Source organism: Mustela erminea, chromosome 4 (assembly GCF_009829155.1).
Source record: "Mustela erminea isolate mMusErm1 chromosome 4, mMusErm1.Pri, whole genome shotgun sequence".
NCBI lineage: Eukaryota > Metazoa > Chordata > Mammalia > Carnivora > Mustelidae > Mustela > Mustela erminea.
Window position 1 is genome coordinate 14,991,177 of NC_045617.1, and position 15,219 is coordinate 15,006,395.

At 41.3% G+C, this 15,219-nt stretch overlaps 1 protein-coding gene and 1 long non-coding RNA gene across 5 annotated transcripts in view; one reads left to right on the top strand and one right to left on the bottom strand.

Annotated features, from left to right (window-relative positions):
- The window catches only part of ESR1 (estrogen receptor 1), a 408,095-nt gene extending 396,485 nt beyond the window's left edge, over nucleotides 1-11,610 (bottom strand). For 2 of the 4 annotated variants that reach the window (XM_032338718.1, XM_032338711.1), the window contains exon 1: nucleotides 11,463-11,534. The gene's annotated coding sequence lies outside the window, so the exon portion shown is untranslated. Of the gene's footprint in view, nucleotides 1-11,458 lie in introns of all 4 variants that reach the window. The other 2 variants (XM_032338713.1, XM_032338712.1) reach the window with 2 other exon arrangements.
- Nucleotides 11,611-11,719: 109 nt separating this feature from the next.
- On the top strand, nucleotides 11,720-14,565 carry LOC116588051. Its single transcript, XR_004284760.1, has 3 exons — nucleotides 11,720-11,799; nucleotides 13,702-13,784; nucleotides 13,880-14,565. It is a non-coding gene; the product is annotated as an uncharacterized LOC116588051 (long non-coding RNA).
- Nucleotides 14,566-15,219: the final 654 nt, after the last annotated feature.

Consider the following 15,219-nt stretch of genomic DNA (forward strand, 5'->3'; position numbering starts at 1 on the left):
GACCAAATTGTTTTACCCCCATCCCCTCTATTTTCGGTCCACATTTTCCCTCCATGGTGAATTTCTGGTTGTTTTATCTGGTTTTGGCTGTCTCTACTGCCTACTTCGGATAATTGCTCAACTCTCCACTTGGCTTCTTGCTGGGTAGGCTTGACCTAAGAAAATGGATGAAGAAAGAGCCAGCATTTCCTTTGATCTCTTGGAACTCAGGATTCCATTATATAATCTACCATAAATCCTGGCAGTAGAGATTGACATCAACTTCCAAACTTGCCATAATATGACACTCCTAGTTGATTCATCACGTATTCTGACATTTCTTAATTAACATGAACTCAATACTTCAGTGTGTCAGTGATAAGACATTTTTCTTAGTTGCCTTCTCAATATTTTTACGGATTTCCTTGATTAATTTTTCTCTTCTGCAATGTAAGCCTCATATGCCAAATGTTCTAACTGGCAAACTGCCTCTAAGGTTTAAGCTCACAGATGTTTCCTTGTGGCCACAGCAAATACTACTCCCCTGAGAATAAGTCTGATAAATAAAATTGGCAATAAATTTAGAACTAAAGGTTTGGATAATAAAAGCAAGTGCAGCTCTGATTAGCTGCACTTTTGTCAATCTACAAACTGGTCTAATGTCCTCAATCCTCAAATATCGATCGTAGTAGATTCTAGGAATCCCATCAACAAATTAAAGATTTAACAATCCAAAAACTTCCTCTTATTTGATGGTATAAATCCCTTTCCTACTGAGCATATTACCATGGCAGCTAACAAGTAGAAAACTGGCACATTTAAATTTTGTTTCTGTTCCAAGGGCCGAGGGAGGAGTAGAATGGACAGAATCCAGCTGGTGTGAAGAAAGCAAAGCAAGGGTCCTGCGTAGTCTGAATGTCGATAATTTGTAAACTGGTCTGAATGATTAATACTCAACATTAATACCGCTTAGGCAACACAAATGCCATAAGCAGGAAACCTTTGCTTGCCACTTTTTCCTTTCCTAGAAAACCCTTTTCTATGAGTCTTTTCCTTCACAAAGTCGATCTGAAGTACTTCTCGGCTTGATTTGTGAAGCTTTGGTGACAGGAAAGTGGAAACAACAAACCAACATGAACAATGTTCTTCATGCTGAATATTCTGATGTCATCTTCTCCCTGCGTTTCTGGGCTTGAAATACAAAGTACAGGTATTGCCCACCGTGGAACATTCTCAAGAGTGTAGTATTATCACTTGAGATTTATTGTAACTGAAATTAAATTACCTCGTGTGCTTGGCCTTTCCCCCTACCCCACACACCAGTGAATCTGCTTTTTTATTTTTTAATTGATGTCCTTGCCTTTCATTCCCCTTAGAAGGAAAAGGAGGAAAATAGAAAACACAATCTGCTTCCTTCCCTCTATCCTCAAATCACTGGATTCACCTCCCCCATTCCCATTAGCAGGAAACAGGTTAGGATGCCACAAGAGACATCACTGTCTTCTTCTCCAACTCAAGCCCTAAATCAATGGAATGATGACATATCTTTCTTCTGCTTTCAGCATAGATGACTGTGGGTTTGATTGTGCTTATGAGAGAATCTCAACTCATTGTCCCAAATGGAGATTGCTGAAAGCAAGAATTATAGAATCACAAAATGATCTGAGCACAGGAACCACAAATCTCCCCACATCCAATGCCTTCATTTCACTGGTGAGGAAATGGGGTCTCAAAATGGAAAGACTTGTTCAAACAAAGCTGATGGCATCACACTGCCTGATTTCAAAATTTATTATGAAGCTACAGTAATCAAAACCATAAGATATCGGTCTGGACAGACATACAGACCAATGGAAAACAGTAGAAAGCCCTAAATAAGTCCACACATGTGGAATCAACTGATCTTCAACAAGGGTGCCAGGAATACTCTATGGGAAAAGGATAATCTCTTCAACATATGGTGTTGAGAAAAGTAGATAACCACATGTAAGAGTAAAATTTGATGTCATCTTTACCATACACCAAAATCAAATCTGAATGGATCAATGACTTAAAGGTAAGACTTGAGGGGGCGCCTGGGTGGCTCAGTGGTTAAATCCTCTGCCTTCGGCTCAGGTCATGATCTCAGGGTCCTGGGATCAAGCTCCACATCGGGCTCTCTGCTCAGCGGGGAACCTGCTTCCTCCCCTCTCTCTGCCTGCATCTCTGCCTACTTGTGATCTCTGCCTGTCAAATAAATAAATAAAATCTTTAAAAAAAAAATGGTAAGACTTGAAACTGTAAAACTCCTGGAAGAAAAAAATTAGAAGACAAGCTTCATGACTTGGCATTGATTTTATGTTCATATGCAAAAACACAGGCAGCAGCAACAAAAAACATAAAAATTAAAAACATAAGCAAGACTACACTAAACTAAAAAGCATCTGTACAGCAAAAAACAATCAATAGAATGAAAAGATCACCAGACAAACTACAGAGAGGGAGAAAATATTTGTATACTATATATGTAATAGGGGGTTAATGTCCAAAATACATAAGGAACTATACAACTCAATAACATAAAACTAATAATCTGATTAAAAGTGGGCTAGGGACTCAACATTTTCCAAAGAAAACATACAAGTGGCCATCTTATAAATTTCTTAAAAATGCTCATCATCACTAATCCTTAGAGAAAGGCAAATCAAAACCACAGTGAGATACCACCTCATATCTCTGAGGATGGCTATCACTGAAAAAACACAAGACAACGATTATTGGTGAGGATGTGAAGAAATCTGAACCCTTGCACACTGTGAGAAGGCAAAATGCTCCAGCCGCTATGGCGGTTCTTGAAAAAATTAAAAATAGAACTACTAGTGGGTGCCTGGGTCACTCAGTCAGTTAAGCATCCCACTCTTGATGTTGGCTCGGGTCATGATTCAGGATTGTGAGATGGAGACTTGCATCACGTTCCGCATCAGGCGTGGAGTCTGCTTAAGAGTATCTCACCCTCCCTCTGCCCTCCCACCTCTACTGGTGGTCTATCTCTCTCTCTCTCTCTCTCTCTCTAAAAACAAAAAAGGTCATGATAATAATAAAAAATAGAACATCCAGATGAGCCAGCAGTCCCACTTCTGGGTATATATCCAAAAGAATTGGAATCAGGATATGGAAGAGCTATTAGCATTCCCATGTACCTTACAACCCCATTCAGAATAATTTGTTTAATATGAAAACAACCTCAGTGTCTTGATCAGATAAACTGATTGAGAAAATGTGTCCTTCTTAAAAAAGAAGGACATTCTGCAGCAGGCAACATTTATGGGCCTTATGGACCATCATTCTAAGTGAAATAAGCCAGACACACAAAAGCAGTATTGCATGATTCCACTTCTATAAAATATCTAAAATAGTCAAATTCCTAAAGTCAAAGGCTGACATAGTGGTTGCCAAGGGCTGGGGGAGGAGTTATTAATCAATAGATGTAAAGTTTCAGTTAAGTAAAATAATAAGCTCTAGAGATCTGCTGTACAACATCGGACCTAGAGTCAACAAAAATGTACACTTTAAAATTAGTTAAGAGGACAGACCCTCTGTTAACTGTTCTTACCACAATAAATTTTTTTTCCTTTATAAATATTTTATTTATTTATTTGAGAGAAAGAGAGAGAATGAGAAGGGAGAGGGTCAGAGGGAGAAGCAGACTCCCTGCCGAGCAGGGAGCCGGATGTGAGACTCGATCCTGGGACTCCAGGATCATGACCTGAGCCGAAAGCAGCGACTTAGCCAACTGAGCCACCCAGGCAACCCCACAGCAAACTTTTTTAAAAAGACGTGTTCAGTACCTTATACAAAGTACCCATTTAATAACTAGAAAAAATTATAATAATTTTAATCAAATCTAATAGAAAAATGAGCAATTTTCTTCTGGATCTATATCCTGTCCAAATAAAATAATTTTGCTATAAAAGTATTCCAAGTTGATAGCATTTTACACATACCTAAAGTGTGTTACTTTTCAAATTTCTATCACTTAACTTCCATTGCATCACCAATAGGATCTTTGGTAGGAATCTGGTAGTTATCATGCCCATCTTATGGTTGGGAAAACAGCACTAAACGTGCAAGGCATTTACGAAGGTCACTCAGCATATCGGTGGCAGAGTAATATATTTTGACCCCCAACCTTCTTTCCCCACTAGCCACTTTTGGAACGAATCTCTTCCTTAGAACCATAAACAATCATGACTTCAAAAAGCATATCCTAAAAGATTGTTTAAACTATATTACACATCTCTTGAACCATTCCAGTCACCTCCAAACTGACATACTCACTCTTCCTCTGAAAACATCAATCTACATAGTATTTCCCTAAGCTTAAGTTTGTATCTCATTCCAGCCTTACCCCAAAATCTTGACTATCCACACTATCAAGTCCAAAGATCTGGCATTTACAACTCCATTCCTAGGCCATCTCACACCACCTCTCAACCTATTTCTCACCTGTCTTCCTGAAAACTGGTGAATAATTCCCCCAAAACCCTTCTTCTCATGCCTTTGCTTATGCTCTTCCCTTTCTTGACATCTTTCTTCATAAACATTGGCCATCCTGTAAGCTCATGAACAAATGTCTATGTGAAACTTCCTATATGAAACCATCTTTCTTCATCCCCAACCCCTCTACCCCTGTCACTGCCTTCCCCTACCCTCCTCAACCAGAAATAATTTCCCCTCTCTGTGCTTTCACACCTCGGTGCTTACCACTCTCCAAGCACTCAGCACGATCTACTCTACCGCCTTACGTTCTGTAAGATTATGGTCTATTGTGCAACTTACACTTATGATGTAATAGTCCTATGTCAGGTGATGTGTTACCGACCGTAACCAATAGTGAATGTCAAAGAACCTGTCAGGCTCCGTCACACACAACAGTTGTGTCCCAAGCCCCTGGTAGATCCCAACACTCCCCAACGCACAGGAGTGAAAGTCTGAATAAAAACCCTTTCTTTGCCCTTGAGGCACTTCAGGCTTGTGTAGGAGCGGAGATTTTGTGACAGACCTTGATAAACTACCACAGGGCCCTTAAAATATTACCTCTCCCTTAAATAAAATAGGGAAAAAAATTTTACAGAGGGTGTCAAGTTTAACTGCACTGGATTCTGAGTAACCTGAATCTCTAAATATCCTTTTGGGTAAACTTGATGCAAGTAGGATTTTAAAAATTCCATGCCAAAAATAAATGTATATCTGTACTGTCACATAGTTTTAAAGTGAACTATATTTAAATTGATTATTACATATAATGTGATTATCTTTATTAAATTCCTTTCTGCATGTGGTTTTAAGAAAATGAATTTTAATAAACAATTGGCTACAGTAAATAAAAATGAGGTACAAAAGACTCATGTTTTCTGTAAGGTAAACTCAAATTTTCTTTGGATTTCTTGGTGTCTTTATCAAAATTCTGAAAGGAAATACCCCAATGAGACCATTTCTAGGAACCTCAGAGGGAAGAAGCATCTCAGAAATACAGATGGCTGTGCAGAAGCTTTTGATCTTGATGATGTCCCAAAAGTTTATCTTCGCTTTTGTTTCCTTTGCCTTTGGAGACATATCTTGAAGCTTCTGCACAGCAAAGGAAACGGTCAAGAAAACAAAGAGGCAACCCACGGAATGGGAGAAGATATTCGCAAATGACAGTACAGACAAAAGGTTGATATCCAGGATCTATAAAGAACTCCTCAAACTCAACACACACAAAACAGACAATCGTATTCAAAAATGGGCAGAAGATGTGAACAGACACTTCTCCAAAGAAGACATACAAATGGCTATCAGACACATGAAAAAATGTTCATCATCACTAGCCATCAGGGAGATTCAAATTAAAACCAAATTGAGATATCACCTTACACCAGTTAGAATGGCCAAAATTAGCAAGACAGGAAACAACATGTGTTGGAGGGGATGTGGAGAAAGGGGAACCCTCTTCCACTGTTGGTGGGAATGCAAGTTGGTGCAGTCACTGTGGAAAAGTGTGGAGATTCCTCAAGAAATTAAAAATAGAACTTCCCTATGACCCTGCCATTGCACTCCTGGGTATTTACCCCAAAGATACAGATGTAGTGAAAATAAGGGCCAGCTGTACCCCAATGTTTATAGCAGCAATGGCCACGGTCGCCAAACTATGGAAAGAACCAAGATGCCCTTCAACGGAGGAATGGATAAGGAAGATGTGGTCCATATACACTATGGAGTATTAGGCCTCCATCAGAAAAGAGGAATACCCAACTTTTGTAGCAACATGGACGGGACTGGAAGAGATTATGCTGAGTAAAATAAGTCAAGCAGAGAGAGTCAGTTATCATATGGTTTCACTGATTTGTGGAGCATAACAAATAGCATGGAGGACAAGGGGAGATGGAGAGGAGAAGGGAGTTGAGGGAAATTGGAAGGGGAGGTGAACCATGAGAGACTATGGACTCTGAAAAACAATCTGAGGGTCTTGAAGGGGTGGGGGTGGGAGGTTGGGGGAACCAAGTGGTGGGTATTAGAGAGGGCACGGATTGCATCGAGCACTGGGTGTGCTGCAAAAACAATGAATACTGTTATGCTGAAAAGAAAAAAAAAAAAAAGAGTGTAAAAAAAAAAAGAAAGAAAGAAAGAAATGCAGATGGTCTATTTGTGAAAGGGTTTTGTGGGCTTCCTCTGAACGGTAGTAGGGGAAGAATCATGTTTATAGGGTTCAGCTACCTGCTGGCGGTGTGATAAGAAAGGAGTTTGATGAGATCCGAGGAAAAAGAAATGACAAAAATCCAGTGGCAACATACTATCCCAGTAAAAAGAAAGAATGCTACACTTTTCGTCTTCCCCAGAATTGTCATTCTGGTGTGGCCTGTCTCTTACCTCTTGTGACTGGCGGTAAACCACAAAGGGCCTGAGTATTGTCTTCCAGGCAACAAGAAAGGGGCTGTGCTAATTTGTATCCATTCTTATCAGGAAAACCCAAAGAACCAAGAGTTAGTGACAGTGGTAAACAGGAGAGTAAAGTCAGATTAAGCGCGCGAGGGCTGAGGTTAGGAAAAGGAAGCCGCAGGTGTACAACCATTACAAATCCTTGTGGCTTTTAGAATAGAAAGGTTAGGACAGCTTCTAGCCACTTGTCTTCTCAAAGAAGTCAGAGAGCATCCGGAAGACTCCAGGGGTGTCCCAGGAAGAGGATTATTCAGAGAAGTAATGCGCAGGCTCTTGAAGTCACTCTCCCTCCAAAACCCCACCCATCTTGCCTGCCATAGTCACCAGCCTCGCCAGCCCTGCTTGCACCACCGTGCACACACTCAGCTCTTTAAGACATAGGTGAACCGCCTCTCATAGCATTTCACAGCACCACCCCGCAGAGCTACTGTCCTTCACTTAGTAACAAATTTTACAGGTAACGAAGTAAGAACTTACATGTTCCACTTAAGAACGTATTTCATAAACCTGTACTTTTTACAAAACTCTTTCATATACATTATTTAATGAAACCTCATCGATAGCCACCAAACTTCCCTAAGTCAGATTCATTATTCTCCTTTTACAGATGAAGATACCGCAGCCTAGAGAAAGTGTGCTATTATCTCCTGCGAGACCCAGACCCTCGCTTCGCCAAAGCAAGAGCCGCCTGGATCAAAAACTCCAGAAGATGACATCGTATCAAGTAGCAGCCAAGAGCATGGGTTTTGCAAAGGCTTATCTGCAAGTCTTAGGCCTGTCACTTATAAAGCTATCTAACGTTGGACACAATACTTAACTTTGCAAAGTCTGCATTTCCTTGTTTGTAAAATTAGAATCATAATGTTGTTTGTCCTCGGGGGTGGTTGTAAGGAAGAACCGTGATAATCCCTATAAAAAGTATGTCACAAAGGTAAGAGCTCCGTAAACCTCAGGCACTAATAGGCTATTATTACCACCCTGTGGGCACTAAGCTGTTTGTGACAGAGCTGGGGAGCGAGAGGCCACCCCAGGTCTTGGGCACTACATTGAATTAGAAGTTAGCATACGTGGGGCACTGGGCAGCTCAGTGGGTTGACTGTCCTACTCTTCTTGGTTTTGGTTCAGGTCATGACTTCATGAGTCACGGGTTCGAGCCCCAAATCGGGCCCAAGTGGGGGCCAATGCTCGGTTCAGAGTCTGCTTTGGCAATCTCTGTCTCTGCCTGTCCCCCCACACCCCGCTCATAAACTTTCTCTCTCAGGTAAATAAATAAAATCTTAAAAAAACAAAAAACAAGAAGTCAGCATCCAACTCTACGTGTGAACACACATGTGAACTTGTCTAACAACCAAGCAAAATGCTGCTTCTGATAGCAAAACAAATGTGAAGCATTTGCCACACGTTTTTACATCCTTGTCTCCGTGAGAATGTGCCCACCTTCCTTGCTCCTCCTCGCATCGCACAGGGATGTGGCCGTCCTTACAGACACAAAGGCAAGCAACAGCAGAGGGCAGGAGGTTGGCGGTTCTGCCCTTTGTCTCCAGACACTTGGCTCTCATCGCGAAAGCAGGGCCGTTTCTACAGGCGGCACACTCAGCCGGCTGGATTTATTGTCTTCTCTCCCAGTTACCACCTGATGGATACAAACTCCCAGCAGCTCTGGTGCCGACCATGAGCTTGGTCATTTATTCCACCAACACGCATTATCAGGTTCTGTACCATGCTCGCAAAAAAAATGACTTTGTCGGGGCACCAGAGTGGCTTAGTCGGTGAGGCCTCCGACTCTTCATTTCAGCTCAGGTCATGATCCCAGGGTTGCGAGGTCGAGCCCCTTGTCAGGCTCTGTGCTCAGTGGGGAGTCTGCTCCTCTCCCTCTCCCTCTGCCCCCTCCCCACCCCATGCCTGCAAGCTCTCACACTCTCTCATGCTCTCTCTCACTCTCTCTCTCTCTAAAATAAATAAATGAATCTTTTTAAAAATGACTTTGTCATATTAAGTTTCTAACACCTGGAAACTACAAGCGGTTCATTGAGTGGTTTCACTTTACTTATTCCATATAGTTATATCCGGTAGTTTCTCTTATTTTCCCTATAGGGATATTTTTGGGGGGTAGGGGGGCCCGGGAATGGCTTGGACTCAGCCATCTCCTGAGGATTTGAACGGAGCTAATGTCTTCATCCTCCCCCAAGAGTTACTGCTATGGAAAACCTAAGCAGGAATATACACTTTCTAGCAAAATATTTTTGTGGATGAGTAGACGGCACAGGCCTCTTTATCCTCAAAAAGAGTCACATGCTTTCAGAGGGAAAACTTATGCTTCTTAGAAAGAACATGAAAGTCACTGATGGGCAAGATTTTGCCTTTGTCCCGTGGGAATGATCCAGAGAAGTCCGCCGAGATGCTGCCCAGTAGGCAGACTTACCATCATCCCCATCATCAAAAGCCACCTGCCTTAAAACACGGCACTTTATTACACCTGCTGTAGGGAGCTTCGTAGAGGATTAACAATGGAGAACAGCCCTAATGAAGACGGGTGGGCAGGTCCCCATCTCAGCCGACATCAATGAAACATATGCTATGACTGTTTCACAATGCGGACGGTCTACTCAGAGCTGGTCACTCTCATTTCTTGGCTCCTTTCCCTTGTAGCCAATCTGCTGCCATGGAGCAGGACTGTTCGCTGTTCAAAGCAAACTGAAGCCCAACCACCGGGCCCTCAGCCCGAGAGGTTGCTCTGACCAACTGGGCTGAACAAATACAGACAAACACTCCAAGAACCCCCAGATAACTGCGTAAAAATGTTTAGCAGACACCCAGGATGTAAGTTTATCCTGGGGAGAGGTTTAAAGAGAGTGTTGGTGGGGAAGGTGGAGGTAGCCAGGTCTAAATCTGAAACGGAATGAAAAGTCACAGTTAATCCAAATAAAAGATCCTTTTTTTGACTATTCTTACAGCAAGTTTAAGATGCAAGAGCTTCTTCCCTCTCCATGAGTGTCAAGAGCAATAATACAAAGCAAATACTTGCAAGGGTCTGAGAAAAATAAATCCCCTGGGGGTAAATATGACCCTTCTATTTATAATCAAGATTTTGTGCTTTTTGCCTACATGCTATGTCTCTGAGACCTAGATTATTTTGATTCCGAATTTCTTTGAAAATCTAACAACCTCTAGAGCATTGCCTTTAACCTCTGGAGTATTTCAGCCGTGCATGCCAAGGCCTAGTGGGCAGTCTTCATAAGTAGTCACAAAATGGGAGCAAACATTTGCTTTTGACAAATCAGGAAGGATTGTATAGAGCAGAAATGGGCTCAGAACCCTCGGTCTCTGAAGTTCCCAAGGGTTTCTGAAGACCCTTGGTCTTCTGAAATTTCCCAAAGAAATTTCATTTCTTTGGCTCTCAGAGCTTCTTACAATAAAATTGAAATACTTCTCCCTCATATTCATAATTTCACTCTCAACATTAACATATATCATATATAACATTCCTATAGATCCTCCTCAAAACCAGATGACTTTCCCAGCAACCTCATGCACGGAGTTGCTCTGCAGGCCGATTAGAACTGGCCTGTAGAGCTGACAGAAATTTGAACAGGAATCAGTGTGATGATCCCAAGTCCTGATAAAAGCCCAACCCTTACTTAGGAAAAAAAAAAAAATCACATTGGCTTCTAGGAGCATGTCTGCGAGAACAAACACTGGTTACCCTCTCGACAAAGCATGAAACTTACAACTCAACACACATTTCCTGAAACGTGTGGCATTCCCCTAACCAAAATGAAAGTAGCCTGCCCTGTCTTTTGTGACTGCCACATCGTTACTCAAGCAACACACCGCTGTCCGTGGGGGAGGCACTAACGTACACACCACCCCGCTGCAGAAAAATGACCGCTAGCTTTTTTCACGTGAGAGCAAACCACGGCAGCTGGACTCAAAAAGAACTTACCTAAGATCACAGGGCAATTTAAAGACTAGCAGTCTCACTTCTGTTATTGCTAGATTACGCAGCTTTTCAGAAAACTGGACAGCCCTCGGGAAACAACTGCTGGCTTGTTAGGACTGCCTCGTTCAAAGTCAACGCTAACTTATGCCACCCAAGATTAAGGAAACAGGTAGCGTGTTCATAAGAGCCTGAGATCGGTCCAATTAATAACCTGTAAAATTCCAACACGTTTCGACCATGCAACACCTCCTAGCTAGGGCTGGGTCCAGTATGTGCACGTTATCTGAGGCAGGCAGACAGCCTGCGAGGGCTGTGCCGAGGAGAGGGTAGATGTCCTGCCCTCTGACTCAGCTGAATATTATTCCAAAAGTGAGTTTCCACTTTGTACCAAGTTTAGATTCAACATTCTCATGTCGCCATAACCTCTTGCCAGCAACTTTGCAAAATATCCCTGGAGCATTAAGAGAAAAACTTGGAACACCTTTTAGCATGAGAGGGAAGCCCTACAGTTACATCATGCTGGTAAACAAGCACATACAGCAAAAAGGAAAAACTTACATCGAGAAAAAGAAAAGGGAGTACCTACTTGAGGAGAAGAATGTCACTCAGAGACTGTCTTCTTACGGTACAGATTGGGCAAGAGAGAGGAAGACTAACCTTCCGAACCCGTTAAGGAGCTTCTGAGCATGGAGATTGCATTTTCAGTTTTGGTGAACTCCGTTCTGAGGCAGTAGACAGGAGGCTGTTACGACCATGAAATTAGGAAATGCAGCAACTCAAAACTAAAGAACTAGCACCACCATTTGACTAGGAGTGGAAAATCTCCGGCACCAAACAGAGGAGGGGGTGGCCTTCCTTTCTCTACAGGAGGACCGATTCGAACTTTCTTAGCCCTTCAGTCAGGACAGGACATGAAACGAGGGGTAAGTAATCTGTTAATCTGCCTGAAAATGTTTTATGTAATCTAGCTGAGTTTTCTCTTCACACTACTAATGAAGTTTGAAGTCTAGACGGGCATGTCGAGTTGGAAAAAAAAATAAAGTATTCATTCAGCGCATAAATTTTGCTACTCCAAAATTAGTTAGAGCTAAGAGCAGGAGTGAAGATACGTCTTCTGGGAGCGCTTCTGTAACTTTCTCCTCCGGCCATTGACTCAACACCAGGCTCTGAGTTTTTTGTCACTGATCAATTAGGCTCCTGACTTCACCAACCTGCAGATGCCGAGCTTCTCTCCAACTCCTAGGCCCTTTATTCTGTCATCTGATCTTTCCATAGACTGCCTGGCGTTTCCTGCAGCCAGTTAAGAGTGTAGGCCAAGTTTTGTTTTGTTTACATGGACATAAACATTCTGAAGTAGAAAATGGACTGAGAATTGATTTGAAAATTAAAGAACTAATATTAAAAACGCTACTAGCTGACAAAGCCAGCTGTGCTTTATATAGTATGTATTTTAAAAGGTTGTTTTTTAATAAAGTAGATTTTTCTACTCTTCAAGTCTTGGGAGAGGCTGGTTTTCTGGAAGTGAGAATGGTAGAGGAGTAGGAGAAGGAACCTATCTCGGTCCTGGGCTTTCTAGAATCTCCAAGTGCTGGTTGGCAGGAGATGCAGCTCTCAACAGGCTTAAGAAAGAAAGAAAATCAAAATTCTCATAATCAACACTATAAAACATTTTGAAATAAAAGATCTTAACTATCTTCCATCTTCCCTATACATGTGAGTTAGTCCATAAAATAATTTGAATATGCAAATTTGTCTGAGATTAATTTCTGCAGAATACATAGAACAGGGCATATTTTAGCAAATATGTACAGTATTTAAATTTTGGTTCAAGAAACAAAATTTCAACAAGATCCACTTATAAAAAGAACAATCGTGTATACTAAGGCAGTATCAGGATTTTTATTCACTTTTTATTATTTTTATTATGGTTTCTGGCAAAATATAAATTCTTCAATTACATGTTTTGACCAGTTTAAATATCTTGATATTAAAATATTTTTGTCTAAACTAATTAAATCCTTCAATTATTTTATTTGCCAGCATGAATGGACTACGCTTTTCAAACACCATTTAGCTGTTAAAATCCTTTGTACACATCAGTACAGAAAAGAAAATCACTTAGAGCAACGGGTCTCAACATAGACCATCTGTTAGATTCTGAACTGAAGGTTCTAGATTATTCTTTCTAACATCTGTTAGATTCTGAACTGAAGGTTCTAGATTATTCTTTCCATTAGAAAATATAAATGTATAATATAAAATTCCTATAAAATATACATTAGATTCATTGTCCTTAAGAGGCCATTATTGACATTTCCAATATGTACTTTCTCAAGGCGGGGGGGGGGGGGGGCGGTACAGAGGGAGGGAAGGGCGGGGGGCAGAGACAAAAATAATAGCAAATGTCCTCGGAACAGAAACTAGAAGTCAGATACCGTTCTGAGCAATTGTACAACAAACCAATGAGGTAAGTATTATTGCGAACCCATTTTACAGAGAAGGAAACCATGGAATGGCGGGATGAATCACCGGGACCAACATGTTAGAGCTGAAATCAGGGCTCAAACTCAAGACACAAGCACCCAAGTTTTTAATACCTCACTGCAGAATCAAAACCACACTAGGGAACACCCATGTTTTCTATATGTCATGGGAAGAAAATGTGGAGAGGTCGCCAGTGGATGGCTAAGAAAAATTTCTATAGATTGATATAGAAATGTTATTATGAATCATCTTGAAGTTTATCATTCTATGGAGCTCACTAAAAAATTAAAATGTAGGCTCAGACTAACATTGTTTTTAAAATGTTCTATGCTTTCTTATAGGAAAAAAAATTTCTTTTGAGGAAAATGTTCTAATTAAATTGCATTCACTGTTATTAGATTAGACTGAAAAATGGGAAAAGAAGGTAAGAAGAAAAGAACAATTTAGGTAAAGCAGTTTAATGCTATTCTAAAAATCTTTCTAGGTTTAAAACTTTTTTAATATGTTCTCTCATTCTAGAAGTTGCTTCTAACAGCCTGGGCTCCACAAGCAAAGGAAAACAGAAAATTGATGAAGCAAAATCCTGCTGTGACCCAGGTGATTCTGATTAAAATAAAAATTAGATTTTTCATTTGGAGTGTGTAGTTTTGTCTAACACTCCAGAGGACAGCGGGCTCAACTAGGACTCTGTTAACATAGATAATGGCCCAACTTCTTCACTTGTCCTCATTAGCAAAGGCTTTTCCACTGGGCACTGCTTTAAATGTTATCCGGATTCTGTCCCACTACACAAGCGGCTGTGAACTTCTGGTTTTCCTCATGAAGAGCAACTGAAATTGAAATTCTGCTTGCCTTGGGATATCACTCAGCACCTGAGCATCCACTCAGCATCTTTCTCAGGGAAATTACCCAACCCCTCCCCTATCCTGTTTCCGAAACAACCAAGTCACATCCCGATGACCCCATCTCAGATCACAGCTAATTGGACCAGGGATAGGAAACTAACCAAGATCGGCAGTGGCCAAAGCCATGCACTAATTTGAAAAGATGAACTCAACCAATCACATTCTAGCTCTCTAGAGTATGCATTTAGAAAACCTAGACTGAGCTAATGGGGCACACAGGCAGGAAGGGTGTCTTGGGGTAGACTGGAGACCATGGTAAGCAAAGGCCCTTTAGCAAGTAAAGTTATGCAGGGACAGAGAAACTCACTGAGCCAAAATGAACAAAGAGGGGGCCCAGAGCCCCTGAACACCTGGCAGAGTCTGGTTATAGCTGCACTAGCACCTGGTGCGCTTATGGACAGCACTCAAATTCTCCACTAACCCTTATTACCAGAGAACTGGGAGAGTCTCTGTTCCTTCCCATCAAGAGTATAACTAAAATGCTCATCCTGGATCACAGCTGCTAGCTTTTGCATCAGAAGGCACAGAATCCACAGTCCTGTTTGCAATGTATAGGTCCTGGATATTTGAAAACAATACAGGATGACTCTTTCTACTGTCATTTGCTCAACACTGATGGCCTGTAGTTGAAGTTCATGGGAATAAAGATAATCTCTTTCCACAAAAAAAAAAAAGACTATCTTTGCTCAGGTTACAAAGTTAGGCAGAAGAAACTTATGCAAAATTATCAACAAACACAAACCTTACACTTCATCTTTAGAAAGCCTTTTAAAACTTGCCTTCATGGAAAAATAAAATAAGATGAAAACAGAGAGGGAGGCAAACCATAAAAGATCCTTAATCGTAGGAAACAGACTGAGGGCTGTTGGAGGGAAGCTGGATCGGAGGACCGGGTTGCTGGGTGACGGGCCTTAAGGAGGGCACCTGATGTAATGTGCACTGGGGGTTACATGC